This window comes from Vidua chalybeata, chromosome 13, assembly GCF_026979565.1.
Source record: "Vidua chalybeata isolate OUT-0048 chromosome 13, bVidCha1 merged haplotype, whole genome shotgun sequence".
Classification (NCBI taxonomy): Eukaryota; Metazoa; Chordata; class Aves; order Passeriformes; family Viduidae; genus Vidua; species Vidua chalybeata.
Window position 1 is genome coordinate 19,040,379 of NC_071542.1, and position 14,280 is coordinate 19,054,658.

The following is a 14,280-nucleotide window of genomic DNA, read 5'->3' on the forward strand; positions in this document are numbered from 1 at the left end:
GTCAAAATAATGTGTGTGTGGAGAGAGGGAAGTGGAATCCCAGGGTTTGAATCCTCAGCATAAAGAAGGTTTGTTAAGTGCAGATCTTTTTTTGGACCTTTACACTGGGATCTAAATAGAAAGTGCCCAGCTAAGCTCAGTGAAGTCCTGCTGGGATAGGTCATTTTTGGAATAATTCAAACATGACTTGGGCCAGCTCTTTCTGTTCAGGAAGCTGCCCAGGTCCCTGGTTTAAACCAGACCCTTTTTAAAGGGATTTTCTGTGTAAAGAATTGCCACGTGCAACCTCGGCATGAAATCATTGCACAAATAGCTCCACTGTAGGGATATCCAGATTGAGCATAGATCTATTCCCTCTGATTAATTTATTTTTGCATTCATGGACCCCTGAAATCTTGAGGGCAAACAGCTTCCTGTGGGGAGATGTTTATGCAAAGAGTGAGATGGGAAATGAGTGAAGGCTGATGTTTGTGTTGCCTCAGGGGCAGCTGCTCAGCTGGACTGACAGAGTTAACACTCATCACATCACCCCAGAGCCAGCACAAGCCTTCTGCCTCCTTAGACATTGGCCATTAATATTTTGACACATATTTTGGTTCTTTCATCTCAGAAAGCAATTACTGTGTCCAGTAAATCAAAACCACGACCGTGCGAGGCTTCACCCTGACGGGACCACCTTGCTAAAACCACACTTAATGTGATTCTAATTATGAAACATGTGTTGATGAGGAGCTGAGATTTCGGTGTCCTTTGTGAAATGTCATCCTTGTACCTCAGAGACTCTGAACACGTGTCCAGTGTGTCCATATGGGGTGTGAGGGAATCCCCTCCTGTTGGGAGAGGCACGAGGGGGAGCCGGCCAGCAGCAAGTGGCAGCACCACTGAACTGTGCCTGTGTCTGAGTGCTGCCAAGGCTTTGTTCCCTGCTTCCTCCTGAAAAACCATTCGTGAGGTTTAAATAGGACTTCTAAAGTGCAGCATGAGCTGATCCAGCACAGTGAACCGGTGGGAATCTGAGAGAAAGGAATACAGGAGTATTCTGTAAAACACTCCAAAACATCAACAATCATCTTCTTTTGAATCCCCACATTTCTTACAGGAATCCATTTCACTTTTGGAATATTCTCTTTCTTAAAAAGATGCATTGCTTTGGAAAAATGCCCAGAGTGCAGTTTGTGGTGGTGTGTCCAGAAGATGTTCCCAAAAGCAAGCGAGGCTGCTGTTAGGTGTCACTTCATCCTGAAATAATTATCTGCTGTTGGCACTACAGAAATCCCATCCCACTCTCCTCATCTTCCAGGTGTTTGTTGCTGCTGTCTCCCTTGCTCCAGCATCAGGGCAATAACCTGGACCAGAAAACAGATCCAGCTAAGAACTAGCCAAACTATAAATAAATCAAATAGGTCCCTGGGTTGGCTTTAGGCCAGGCTGGATTGCCTCTGCAACTTGCAGCAGGACAGAACCTTTAAAATTTGCCCAAAAAGCTCCATGCTAAGGAATGGGAGGAAATTTCCCAGGTGGGAAATGCTAAGGAATCTCCAGGTGGGAGCCATGCTGAGGAATGAATCACTGGAAGTTTGACTCCTTTCCCAAAGGCCAAGGTGAGTGGCCACAGCCACTCACCAGAGCGGCTCCTCCACGTGGGAGCTGCCCTGCATTGGCATTTTTTCCATGGGCTCAGGCTGGGAGAGGCAGGTTCCTTCACATTCTCCTGGATGTGCATGAGAACAGCCTCCAGGAAGAGCTGGAGACTCCAGAGGCCTCACGTGGAGCAGCTCTGGTGTGGGAGCCCCGGGCGGCTGCTCCCGAGGCTCTGGCTCCTGTCCCAGCTCGCAGGAGTTTCAGTTCTTGGGATGCTCCTGTGCAGAGGCTGGAGGTGATTTATAGCTCCTGTGTTGGGAAACAGCACTTGTGTAAATGGGTTTTCCTAGATAACCAGGAAATTTTGGAGTCTTCTGGGACTCCTGGGTGAAAGACTTTAGATATTTATTTATTTTTCCATTTGAAGCAATGCTCCTCCTACTTGTATCCTAAATAGGACATATTTCTGTTTCAGAAGATTTTTTTTTCATATATTCTGTATAAAAGAAACACAAGGGTGAACTTGATCCTCTATCTCCTCCCAGACACCCCTGGCCATCAGTACATCCATATTAATGGACTGGTTTGGAATTTAGAAGATAAATGACTGATTTTTTCAGTTCTGTTCTAAGAGGGAGGTTCTGGCTCCCCCAAATCCAGCTGCTGACGTGGGGTAGGGATGGCTGGTAGTGAGACCCCGAGCAGAGCAGGGCTTTTCCTAAGCCCAGAGCCATTAGGCTGAGCCTGCTGGGTCCCTTCCAGCCAGCCTGCGTGATATTTCCTCTGGAGTTTCAATTGGATTAGATATTCATCTTCTCTTCCTGTCCCAAACTGTTGTTTAGTGCTGATGTGTCCTCTTAAGCCACTGCCAAGTTCCAGCACAGTGGTGGTGAAGCCAGTCCTAGTCTGTGCTGGGGTTTTTAAACTTTGGGAGAAGTTTAACCCTTCGTATCCATTGAAATCAGGGGGATGTTTGCACCTAAATCTCTAAATGGCTTTGAGAATTCCAGCACTGCAGCCACTGAAAGGCCAAGCTCGAGCCCAAGGCAGCTCCAGACCCTCTTCCCTCTGCAAGGTGCAGAGTGATTATTTAGAATCTCTTTGGGAATGTCTGCAATAATAAGGGTTAGTTTTTCTCTGGCAATTTAATTGGCAAAAACTCTTCATAAATGGCTATTGTTTTTCAAACGAGCAGATTCCTTGTGCTGTTGGGTTTTTAAATCCTTGGAGATACAATATTATACATACACCACACTTGGTTATCCACACAGACTTCGTTTATTTGTGTTTGCCTGCTTAGTGCAAACTCATTACTCTCCAGGAAAGTCCTTTGTTGACACAAAAAGGCACTGGGGAAATACAATTTTTTTTTTTTTTTACAATAAAGTCTTGTATTCATATAAAATGTTTCTCCTTGGCAAAACAAAATAAAGAATCCAGAAGCACTGGCATGCAGAAGTTCACAGCTTTTAATACAGTACATGTGTCATAGCACAGTGTGGCCACCTAATGAGGGGCCTACTACATTTTAAAAGTCTAATAACAGGATAGCTCAATGACTTTGAAAAGCCTTAAAAACTCATTGTCTGAGAGCATGAGGATGAATAACTAATAAGCTGAAATGTATTTACCTTTAGAACAATATGTTTTGTTCCTCTAAATGCAAGCCTTTGATCCATTGAAAGGGCTCTGCTCATTTCTAAGGCAGGGAGTCAAACTGGAATTCAAACTTTAAACTTGGTTAAGGAACTGTATGTACAAGAGCACTTTACAATTAAAAAAAAAAAAAAGGCTGAAAATGCAGTAACCTGCTGCATTCTTTGGGAAACGCAGCCCTAAGAGAGAGTTTAGATTCTGGGAGCTAACACACACAGTTTTCAGCGTGAATTGCATTGCAGATCCCGGAATGGTTCGAGTCGGAAGAGACCTTAAAGCTCCTCTCATTGGGCAGGGACACCTTCCACCATGCCAGGCTCCAACCTTGGGCACTGCCAGGGATGGGGAGGCCACAGTGAGGTGTCCCCGCTCAGCAGGGAGTGCTGGGGAGGATGTCAGGAGGATGCCCAAGGTCACAGCCCCTGGCCGAGGCTGTGCCCTGCCGCAGGGCAGTGCTGGGGGATCCCTGTGCAGCACAGAGCACGCACTGTTCTGCAGCTCCGTGTGCTACTGGCTGCCACATTTACAGAGAAGCAACACCCTGCGTGCCAGAATGACATAAATCCCGCTGCTTTCCGATAGACTAAACCTCAGGCTGGGGAGGTGTGATTACCTCATGCTCACCTCTGCACCTGGGGAGCACTGGAGGCCAGCAGAGAGCCAGAGCCAGCAGAGCTGCTGCTCCTGGCTGCTCCGGGGTGTGCAGGGCAGAGTTCAGGGCGGGGGCACCAGCTCTGCTCTGGCTTTGTGCAGGTCAGGCTGCCCAGCACTGCCCAGAGCCTGCTCTGCCTGCCCCAAGGGACCAGGCTGTGCTGGGCAAAGGGAGAGTCCCTGCTGTGTGCCCGTGTCTGCAGGGCAAACCTCCAGCAGTGATCCAGCAGTGTGACTGCCGTGGGGTGTTGGTTTCCCCAGCTCTTACAGAGATGGGGGTAACTGAGATGTGTTTGAAAAGATTTTATTCTGTCAGCAGTCTCAATGAAGGATGAGACATAAGAGATGTAAAACTTCTCACTATTCCATCAAAAGCCAACCTATTTCTTGGTTATGATACTTTATAAATGTTTTGCAGCCTATTAGCTTTTGCCACACAATGCTGCTATTACTTCTAACACTAATCACAGTAAAATTTGTGCGAGCTTTCTGTCAAGTTCTGAGAATTCTTTACAAATCCATTTCTCACAGTAGGGGTGCCCAAGCTCTGTCACCTGCCCATGCAGAGTCCTGGTCACAGCAGGGACAAAACAGGAGCTTTTCTGTAGGGAAGGGCAGCAGGTGCTCAGAGACAATAACAACCAGATCAGGCCAGCTTTGTTAGTGACAGGAAGGGCCTTTTTGGCCCAAGCAGGGTTTTCACAGTCATTTTTTGTTTGTGTTAAAATGGGTTGATTTTAAGTCAGAATAATCTTTCAAGAAAAACGAGAATGCATTTACCTTTCATTAAGTGGAAATTCCTTTCTCACTGTACTAAGCAATGAAAGGCAAAGCCATGACTATTCTCCCTATGGAACAGAAAGCTGACCTGTGATAAGGACCCCTCTGCATTCTTATCTGCTCCAATTTTGCAAGGCATTTTGAGCTGAGTGATGTCAGAGGCAGCAGGAAACCAGGTCAGGCTATGGGACTTGCTGAATTTAGAGGAAGTGCTGCAGGGTCTTCTCTAAAAGCAGCAAAACACCACGAGTGTCTCCCCAGAGCCCTAAATCCAGGTGGATTTCTGGTGTCTCCAGAGCCTTGCAGCTTTCCCAGCCGTTCCAGAGGTGACTGGAGGATGCCCAGTCCCTTCACTCTCATGACACCTGCTCTCTGATGCTGTCTGGGAGCTGGTTTTCCAAGGAAAAGTTGCTTTGTTTCTGTGTGTGTCTACAGACAGACACAGCTGAAGCTGTTCACCCAGAGGAATTTAACACTCCCCACCTTCTGTGATGCAGAGAAGCTGCCCTGACAAGGGAGATGCCATGAATATTTTGGCTTTGACAAGTTCTCACATCTTGCTAAACATCCCAGAATCCACACAGGACTGAGGCACCACTGGGACTCGACCACAGGCTGTGTCACAAACCAAACTCATCCAGGTTTCCCCAATTCCTGCGTTCCCAAATTACTGGGTTTATTTTCACCCATCTGCCTTCTTGGTTGGTGCTCCTCAAGAGTTTTGGGGCTCCCTCCTTCTCTCTGTTATTTTCCACTGTTCCTCAAGTCTTGCCTACCCTGCAAGCCAGAATATTTTTACATAATTGACTTAATTAGCCCAATCAAAGGAGCGATGGCGCAATGAACTGAATATTCAAGCTTTCTTCTAGAGGAATGAAGCTGTACATGTTCACTGGGGTTACAGCTCTCCTTTAATCCCCTGCCAAGCACTTGACTTGGTTTGTATCGTGACTTGATAAAGAAATGACATCATTAATACAATAATAACAAATCATTTCTATGTAAATCAGGGGACCTTCTACCTGGATCATTTTAATGATTGCCCTCCAGCTCACTTTTTCCTTCAAACAGCATCTTTGCATCCAGTAATAACTATTTGTTAATTTAATTCAGATTATCTTGGACTTGATGAAGGAAGCAAGTAGGGCAGAACCCTTCAGAAGCTTCAGAATCCAAAGAAATCAGGTGTTATATTGCCTTTTTTCAGGTTCTTGCAGTTTTGATTCAAGTCTTAATTTTGGGTTTTTCCCTGTGTTTTTGAGATTTGGAATCCAAAGCATTCCTTTATCATTGTTACCATTCTGCAATACCCAGATTATTTTATGCTTTCTATAGGAAAGCAATGTTTCTCACAGTTCAGGTTGTCTCTTCAGTAAAATATGAGGTTTGTGGTGTGATCTGAAGTCAGGTGAAATTTTTCTTGATGGAGAACATTTATTGGGGGGAGTTTCCTGTCAGCTGGGACTGGAACTGAACCTTCCAACCTCTTTTCCTGCCTCTGCCTCTAAGTCACTGTCTGGATCTTGTAATTTAATTAACTTTTTAGCATTTGCTTGCAAAACAGGAATGATTATTTTATCCTCACAAAGGAGTGTTAAGAAACTTAATTAAACTCTGCCTTTAAAGTGCATCCCTTCATACACTACAAAAGATCAGTGAGCTAACATATATCACATGCATTACATATAAATAGCTTTATTCCAAGAGCACTAAGGGAATGTGTACTTTGGAAAAGGCCTTTGTGTGCATCTCCACTCGTGGCAGGGTTTTATGTCAACTCACTTCTTTGAGTCAGAAAGTTAAACGTAGTAATTAATTCCTTTTTGTGCCTGAAAGACAAAGCTCCACAATTAGCAATGTGCAGGTGATAATTAACTCTGTTCAGTGACAGTCTGAGCTACCTGGTCATGGCTGATATTTTAGGGATGGGCAGTAAGGAGCTGAAATTGTTCTTTTAAAAGATGATTTAGTCCTGTAGGAATGCAGTCATCTGAAAAGTACCTATGATAGATGGGGAAAAAATGTTTCATTCTTCCATAACGAGGTCTCTGCAGTGGTTCCCTATGATCCACATAACACATGTCAAAAACTGAGCTGACGTGGCCCAAGGCTTGGCAGGTTTCAGTGCCAAAGCCATGCAGTGCTCTGAGGAGCTGGCAAGGTGCTGGGGCTGAGGCAGCCCACACTTAGGTGATAATTTATGGCTACCTGTAACCTCCTCGAAATAGAAACCATTCATATTCTCTCCAGGGAAGGGAGAAGTGACCAGACAACGTGAGTTCAGCCAAACCAAGAGTCCATATAACTTTACAGAAGACAAACGCTCTCTGGTACTGACATTAACAATGCTGTGGGCCCTTAGAAAGGGTTCGCCCGTAGGTTTTATTTATTTTAGTATTGTTTGCTTGTGTAATTTCAGAAACTGGCAGTATATAAGAGTTGAAGTTGAGTTTTAACTCTTGGACTTTGATTCTGTTTATTTAAAGCATAAAAAGGCCTCAAGAGCAGCCCAAGCCAGTGCAGGGCCTGGCAGTGGGGTCCGTGCTCTCCTGAGGGGTGACTTGCTGGTAATTCCAAACGAGTGTGATCCTGACACCGTCAGTCCCTGATGCTATCGGGGTCTGTCCCAGAGCTGCAGGATTCCTGCAGACTCTCTCCTGGCCCCACCCTGTGGTTTGGCATGGCTCTGCCCTTCCCTGGAGAGCTCCTGCCCCGCTCTGGGAGGTTTGGGGGTGCTGGCAGGGCAGGGGCTGGGGGTGCTGCTCCCTCTCCTCAGCACGGGGCTGGGGACCCTGGGCACGGCTTGTGCTTTGGGAAGAAATCAAAGAGCAAGAGTTCATCTAAGTCCTTGTGCTGCTGGGACTGTGCCACCTTCCAGGTGTGGAGTCTTCCAGGAAGAGTCTGAGCCTTTCTGGGAGATCAGATGAGCTCAGGCTGTTGGAAAGGAAGAAGGGAGAGTTCTTCCTCCATTCACAGCTCCTCAGTCCCCTCATTCCATTTATGATTCCCACAGCTGGTGGTGTAGAGGATTGGGGTGTTATCCCTGCCCATAGTCACACACTGGGGTTACCAGATCCAGATTGAGAATCTCAGCTTAGATCTGCCTTTTCCTCCATCCTGATTTATTCATGTGCTGAGATCAAGGACTGCACATCAAATTCCCTTAATTCTGTGGGTGCTGATGTTAATTTTGGTCTGAGCTATTCTCTGCTCTGCTGTTTGTCTCTATGTGCTGTTTATCTTTGCACATCTGCATATTTATACATTATTATTTATGAAAGTTCTTCCTCATCCTCCTGAAGAGGGTGAAATACTGGAAGGGGACAGGGACTGTTTATTCCTTATACAAAGTAATGCAATACAGCTTTTGGATATCTCTGAAACTCAGATCATTAATTCCACTGTGTTTAACCAGTGAGGAAAACTTTATTGTTTAACAGTTCTTTGTGGTTTATTAACTTCTCTTTTGTGGACCAGCAGGTTCAAGTCTTCTCTCCCTCTTTTTTCTTTTTTCTTTTTTTTTAAGTTTTCTTTTTTTGTAACTGTTAAGCAATTCCACCTGGAGATGTGAAAACTTCACAGGCTGTAAAGCTTATATCCTGCAAATCTCCCTCTCCAATATTAAAACATCTAAAGGAGGGGAGGCATCGCTGAAATATTTTGAGCTATGTTTAGGAATGAACACAGGGATTGGATTTATTCAACAAAATAACCTTTGTGGTTTTAGGAACAGCCCAGTGAATGAGTCTGGTTGCAGTCGAAGTATGGAAAATATCTTTTACCAGGTAGCAGGATGAAAGAACTTCTTTAAAACTGGGTAGAGTTGAAGCCAAATGGAAAAGATCTTAAAAGCAGAAGGGACAGTGGCCAGAACTGCCACTGCCTTGTGTAAATCCTGGAAGTCCTTCTCTCCCACTGATGACCTTTGAAAAGATGCTTTTCCTTGCAGAGGGGAAACATCTGTTTCTCGTGTAAGTTAATACTTAACCTAAGATACACAGTAGAAATATCTTATCAAAAATAGGATGGAGGCAAAGACTGCAGGAATTGCTTTATCCATGTGGAATCAAGGTGGTGCTTTCACTTCAAGGAGAAGAATGTGGATTTTAGGTCCAAAACGATCTTATAATAAGCATGGGATGGTTTGTGTGTATATTTGTGCCTGTATATGGAATTAGTAAAGCTTCTCATAGGTTATGATTTTGAAAACACTGACCTTTGTGTTGTTACTCTTATCCTCAGATTTATTTGATATAAATATCAAATATTGGGAGGATCTCTGAGTTACACTGAGTGGCACTTGTTTCTTGCTAACTTGCAGGAAAATATTCCAGTTCCACTCCAAACCCTCCTGCACTGCCCCTGCCACCACACACCAGTGCATGCAACTGCTCCTGGGCTTCTCTTTGGAGACAAAGAGGGAATGCCAAAACAAATGGCCCTGAAGGCATCTAGAGTAAATCCACTCAGCAGGCTTATAGATGAGCTTGCTGAGCAAGGAAAACCAAAGTCTGGTGTCACAGGACTGAAAAAGAGCATGTGAGTGCACAGTTGTGTCTCTGCCGAAGTGCAGGCTGCAGTATGTGGAGTTTTGTGGATCTTTATGCCTTAAAGGAAAACCTTAGAACTTGTTTTCTTTCGTGTTGCCATAACACTTTGTATCTTAGCAATAAAATTTGGGTAAATTTAGTGTTATCACAAGAAATTTGTGCTCCAGAGATTTACTGTTCCACTCCCACAGTGCCTTTAAACCCCATGTCAGGAGTAGGACAGCAATTCCTGGCCTGTGTTAGGACCAATTTACCTCATTTCCTCTGCTTCAGCAAAGTGAGATTGAAGAGGTTAGAAAAATAACAAACATAAAACAAGGAGGAAAGCGATTGCCAGTCTGTGTGAGTGACTCTGCTCAAGTCACCCTGCAGGAGAAGCCCAAAGGTGCTGAGGGGAAATCATTCTGCTCTGGTACTCCTAAGGAGGGCCCTGCTGGAATCCAGCTCGTCCTGTTGTCACATCTCATCTGGGTGTCTTTAACATGCAATAAAATATTGCTGTGTTGAGGACCAAAAAAACCAAGTGGAAAATGCACTCATCTGCGTCCCTCACTTGTGCCAAAGAATTTTTCATTCCCACCTCGGCTCTAATTTGAAATGTGTTAAATAAAAATCTCCAGGAGAGTATCCAGAATAGATAGGCATGTTTGGGTCAGCCTACAACTTGGCATTGCCATGGGCCTCATCTCTAATTACTAAAGAAATAGTGAGTTAGTGAGTTAAAATACCCAGTGACTGTGATCTAAATCATTTCCACTCTGGATACCGGCCTGAAATAAAAAGGGCTTTTCATTAGCGTGGCACAGATTTAGTGTCGTGGGACACAGCTTGTGCTTCGCAGGAAGCGCGGTCAATGGGCCATTAAGTTCTGAAACAGGAGGCAAGGCATCCTCTAATGCTGCTGACAATAAATATTGGGGAATGGCTTAATATGGATTCATGGCAGCCACGCCACAGCCACTCAAGGAAACTCAGATTTGTGATCCCTGAACGCGCGCACACGGCCTCGGCATAATGGAGGGATCGTTTGCAGGTCCCGAGGGAAATCTTTCCTTTCAGCCCTGGAAGATGAGAAACCCACTGGGAACTCTAACCCAGGGTAGGATTGAGTGGCAATTACTTGTGTTGGGGGATTTGCTTTTCCCCCGTGGAAAATTAAAATGTTCCAATTAGAAAACAGTCGCTGAATTTTGGCGGTTTTCTGTTTAAAAACAAGCAAGCAAACAAAGCTTCGGAGGAAGATTTGCACCTTGTGGGTGTGCAGGGAAGGCTCCAAAGCTGGGGAGGGCAGCACTGGGACCCCTGGAAAGAGGGAGGATGGGAAGAGTTTCTGGGCTGTCATTTGAAGTGGGTCTGACCCCACATGTGAACGTTCTGTGAGTTCAGGGCTGCGGGAGTTCTGCAGCCTCAGCTGTGCCCATGCTGGGAAGGGAAGCCACCCCACATGGGAGAGAACTGCTCATTTAATTAGCTGTGTGTTTGCAGGATATTAATCCTTCCTCTTTATCCTCCACGTGGGCAAGGCCATCCTTGCTGCAAAACTCCAGTCTGGACACCCATTTCTCATGTGTTTGCATGGTTTTCACCAGTTTTTCACCTGAGTGCTTCACTAAGATGACTGGCTTTTTCCAATGATTCCAATCAAGAGAAATGGGTTTTTACCATCATTTAGAGGTATTTTTTTCGTAGAATAAATACATATAAAAATAAACCAAGCAAGTAATGGTGCCTCATCTGAAACAGCTAGAATCCAAATTTTTGGAATGTGTGTCATCAAACACTTTAATGCAGTGCTTAACTTTATATTCCTTTCCAGAGCAATTGGAGTTTAAATAACTGTGAGCAATTCAGCTAGAAACAGACACTTGCTTGGAAGATCACAACGCAAATGTTGAAAGTAATCAAAGAATAATTAGTAGGAAATAGTATTTTACAAGCCAAGCAATGCTAGTAGCAGGCTCTGGGGATGGCTACAAGTGAATGCTACAATTTCTCTGACTTGGAGGAACTAAAAACATTGTTTGATGGGCAGTTCATCCAGCCTGCACCTTGTAGAAGTCACAGGTTGTGTCCAAGGCTGCACCCTCACCGAGCCCATCCCTCTCAGCCCATGGTCAGAGTGGCAGCACTGGATCAGCTCTGGGATGTCCAGATGTCCCCCCAGCTCTGCTGCCCCTCACTCTGTGAGCACTGCAAGGGGAGCAGGAAAAGCTTGAGATAAACACATCTGTATAGGCAGAGGCACATATGGGGCATGTGGATGAATGTATGGGCATAAAAAGAAAAAAGAAAGCTACAGCTCGATCAATGCAGGATTCTTTCTCTCAAAGAAATTATTTAACTCTCAAAGAATGCAAAAGTGTGGCTCTTAAATGACATAAAAGTCTGGTTTTCTTCAGGCCTGGCTCGGCCTGGCAGCTGTCCCTGCTGCATCCCAGGGGAGGGATGTGCTCACTGGGCACGTCTGGGAGAGGTGGCCAGAGCCACTGCTGGATACTGAAACTTAGGGGTTCCTTAAAAACCCTCTGAAGTGGCTGAAATTCTCAGAGAAACTTAAGTCACATGGGCAAAGAGAGTCCTGGATCCAGTGGGCTCACAGAACCTTTGGGAATAGCCCAGGCAGGAGCTTGGGTCCAGCTCGGGCTGTGCCTCCCTCCAGCCTGAGAGCTCCTCCAGCATTCCAGAAGCTTCTGTGCCTGGAGCAGATGAAGGCAGTAAACAGCTCTTATCTGGACCTGGCTCTGAAATGCCATGGCCTGGGGGAGGTTGGCCCACCTGATTTGGGGACGTTTGCTGCTCCAGTCCCTGCCTCAGGCATTTGGGGCTCGGTGCTGCTCCCTCCCCAGGGCAGCACAGGGGCTTGAGGCCAATGTTTACCAGGTGCTGGCAGAACAAAAGGTACCTTAGAAATCCATTTCTTCAGTATTGAAGGAATTCTTTTATGGGGCTGGAGAAATACCATGGCTGCCTCAGCACAGCCCTGGCAGGAGTTGGCATTTCTAGCCAAGAAGAGCCGAAGGCAGAGGGGGACAGTGCCTGCCATGCCTACCAGCGAGGGGAATGAGGACACAACAAAGTCCCACCTGCCTCCAAACCATTGAAAAGTGCCCAGGTAATTATGACAAGCAGCTGTTGGAATTGTGCAGCTCTTGCTGCAGCAGTGGTGGCTCCCAGTACCTTGGCTGTAGCCCCTGCCTTCTTCAGAGTATGGCAAGGTGGTTTTTATGGATGTGAGCTCCTCAGATCGTGCCACGCTGTTGAAAACATTTGGAAATGGAGCTGTAATGCATGAGCTGTGCAGCTGTTCTAACAAAGTCTTCTGGACTTTGCCCATTTTGAAAAGTTTTTATTCAGGAAAACAGCGATGCTAATGGGAATTAAAAATCTGAAGGCAGGAGAATTTGTCTAAATAAGGGCTGAGCTGGAGGGAAGAGCCAAAAATTGCAAGGAAACATTTTGCTTGGCTCCAGGAGCACGTAATGGCATCATGTGGGGATGTGGCACCTGGAATCCTGTCCTAGAGAAAAACACAGGACACTGGCTCTCCCAGGCAGGCCTGCAGAATTCCTGGGACACTGGAAGGCACAAGACAGCCCACAGAGTGTAAGAGAGCTGCTGCCCAATCCCAGACTGGAGTTCTGGAAGTGGATTCACCTCCAGAACGTTCCCATCCTCAGGAGCTGATCCAAGGGTTTTGGTTTGGTACCGGCTGAAAAGATGAGTTGAATGTTTTTAAGTCAGCTGTGGAACTGGAAAACAAGAGAAGGACAAAAATTCCTCTTCAAAAATTAAGATTGTTGGCTGTTTCCAGCTTCTCATGAGCACCAGGGCCACTTTCATCTGCCTGGCAGGAGGGTGAGCCCTGCCTGGTGTCCTTGTTCCCAAAGCTGGAGCCTGGAGAAAGGCTAAAGCCTTTCCTGCATGCCCCTCCTGCCAGGGTGGCCATGCCTGTCACACATCCTGGGAAAAGATGAACTTGGGGAACATCCTTGGCAGAACTGGTCAAGGAAAAAACTTACAGTGGCTGTGAGAGCTGCCTGGGGGCTGCCTGCTGATCCTTTGGTTTTGGAATAACAAATTCACCTTCAAAATGTAAAAACTGAGAGTGTGTTTCTACCCAGGGTGTTTCAGTGCTTGTATGGAAAACAATTTTCTGCTCACTGTATTGATATGTTTGGAGCTCTGTGCAAAGAGTTAAGTTATTGTATATTTTAGTTTTTTAATTGACTCCATATCTGCTGGCAGCAGAATAGACATTGATCTGGTTTTTTCCTTCACTTTATTTAGGAAAATACAGCACAGAGTGTTTACTCTGCCTCCATACAGCATTGCTTTGTAGGGTGAAAGTGAGGGCGAGACCACAGTGAAGAATTCCCTCATTGTCAATTTTAAGGGCTTCATAATAAATGGTAGGCTTTTTTGGATGGGAATCAGAAATGTTTTCATGACAGTGTTTTGCTTAACTTTTTGTATTCAGCTGGGATTTTCTAAACCCTTTTGAATTTGCTGGTTTGATCATTTAAACATCTTCTTTCTGACCACCAACTACTTGATCAAATTACTGCAGTGACACTGTACCTGACAGCTGCTCAATAGGCATTTGAAAAGCTCAAACTTGTGAGTGTAAATTAAAATTTAGCCGTACCAGGCATCATTTCCCTGGAGACAGCATCCAGCCTGCCTTGCAGGGGGAGAGGATGAGGAGCTGGACCAGTAATTCAGCACGGAGAGAGGCAGAACTGTGTCCACACAGAGTTTTGACTGAGGAAGGAAGTGTAAAGGAATGGATGCCCAGTATTGATCTGCTCCATATATTCCAGCTGAACTATCTACTGCGTTTGATTTGCATTGGGCCAGGCCAAAAACATTAATTAGTGGCACTTGGCTCCTCATGGCTCTCCATTTCAACACAATTTGTGTAGCTGTGAAGCCGTGTCCTTCCAGGGCCCTTAGCAAGACCTCTGTGGCTCCTGGGCAGGACTGATGGTTCGTGCTGCACGTGGGCTGGGGCACAGCAGGATTGCATTGAAGTTTTCTATATTCCCCTGGGCTTGAAGCAATG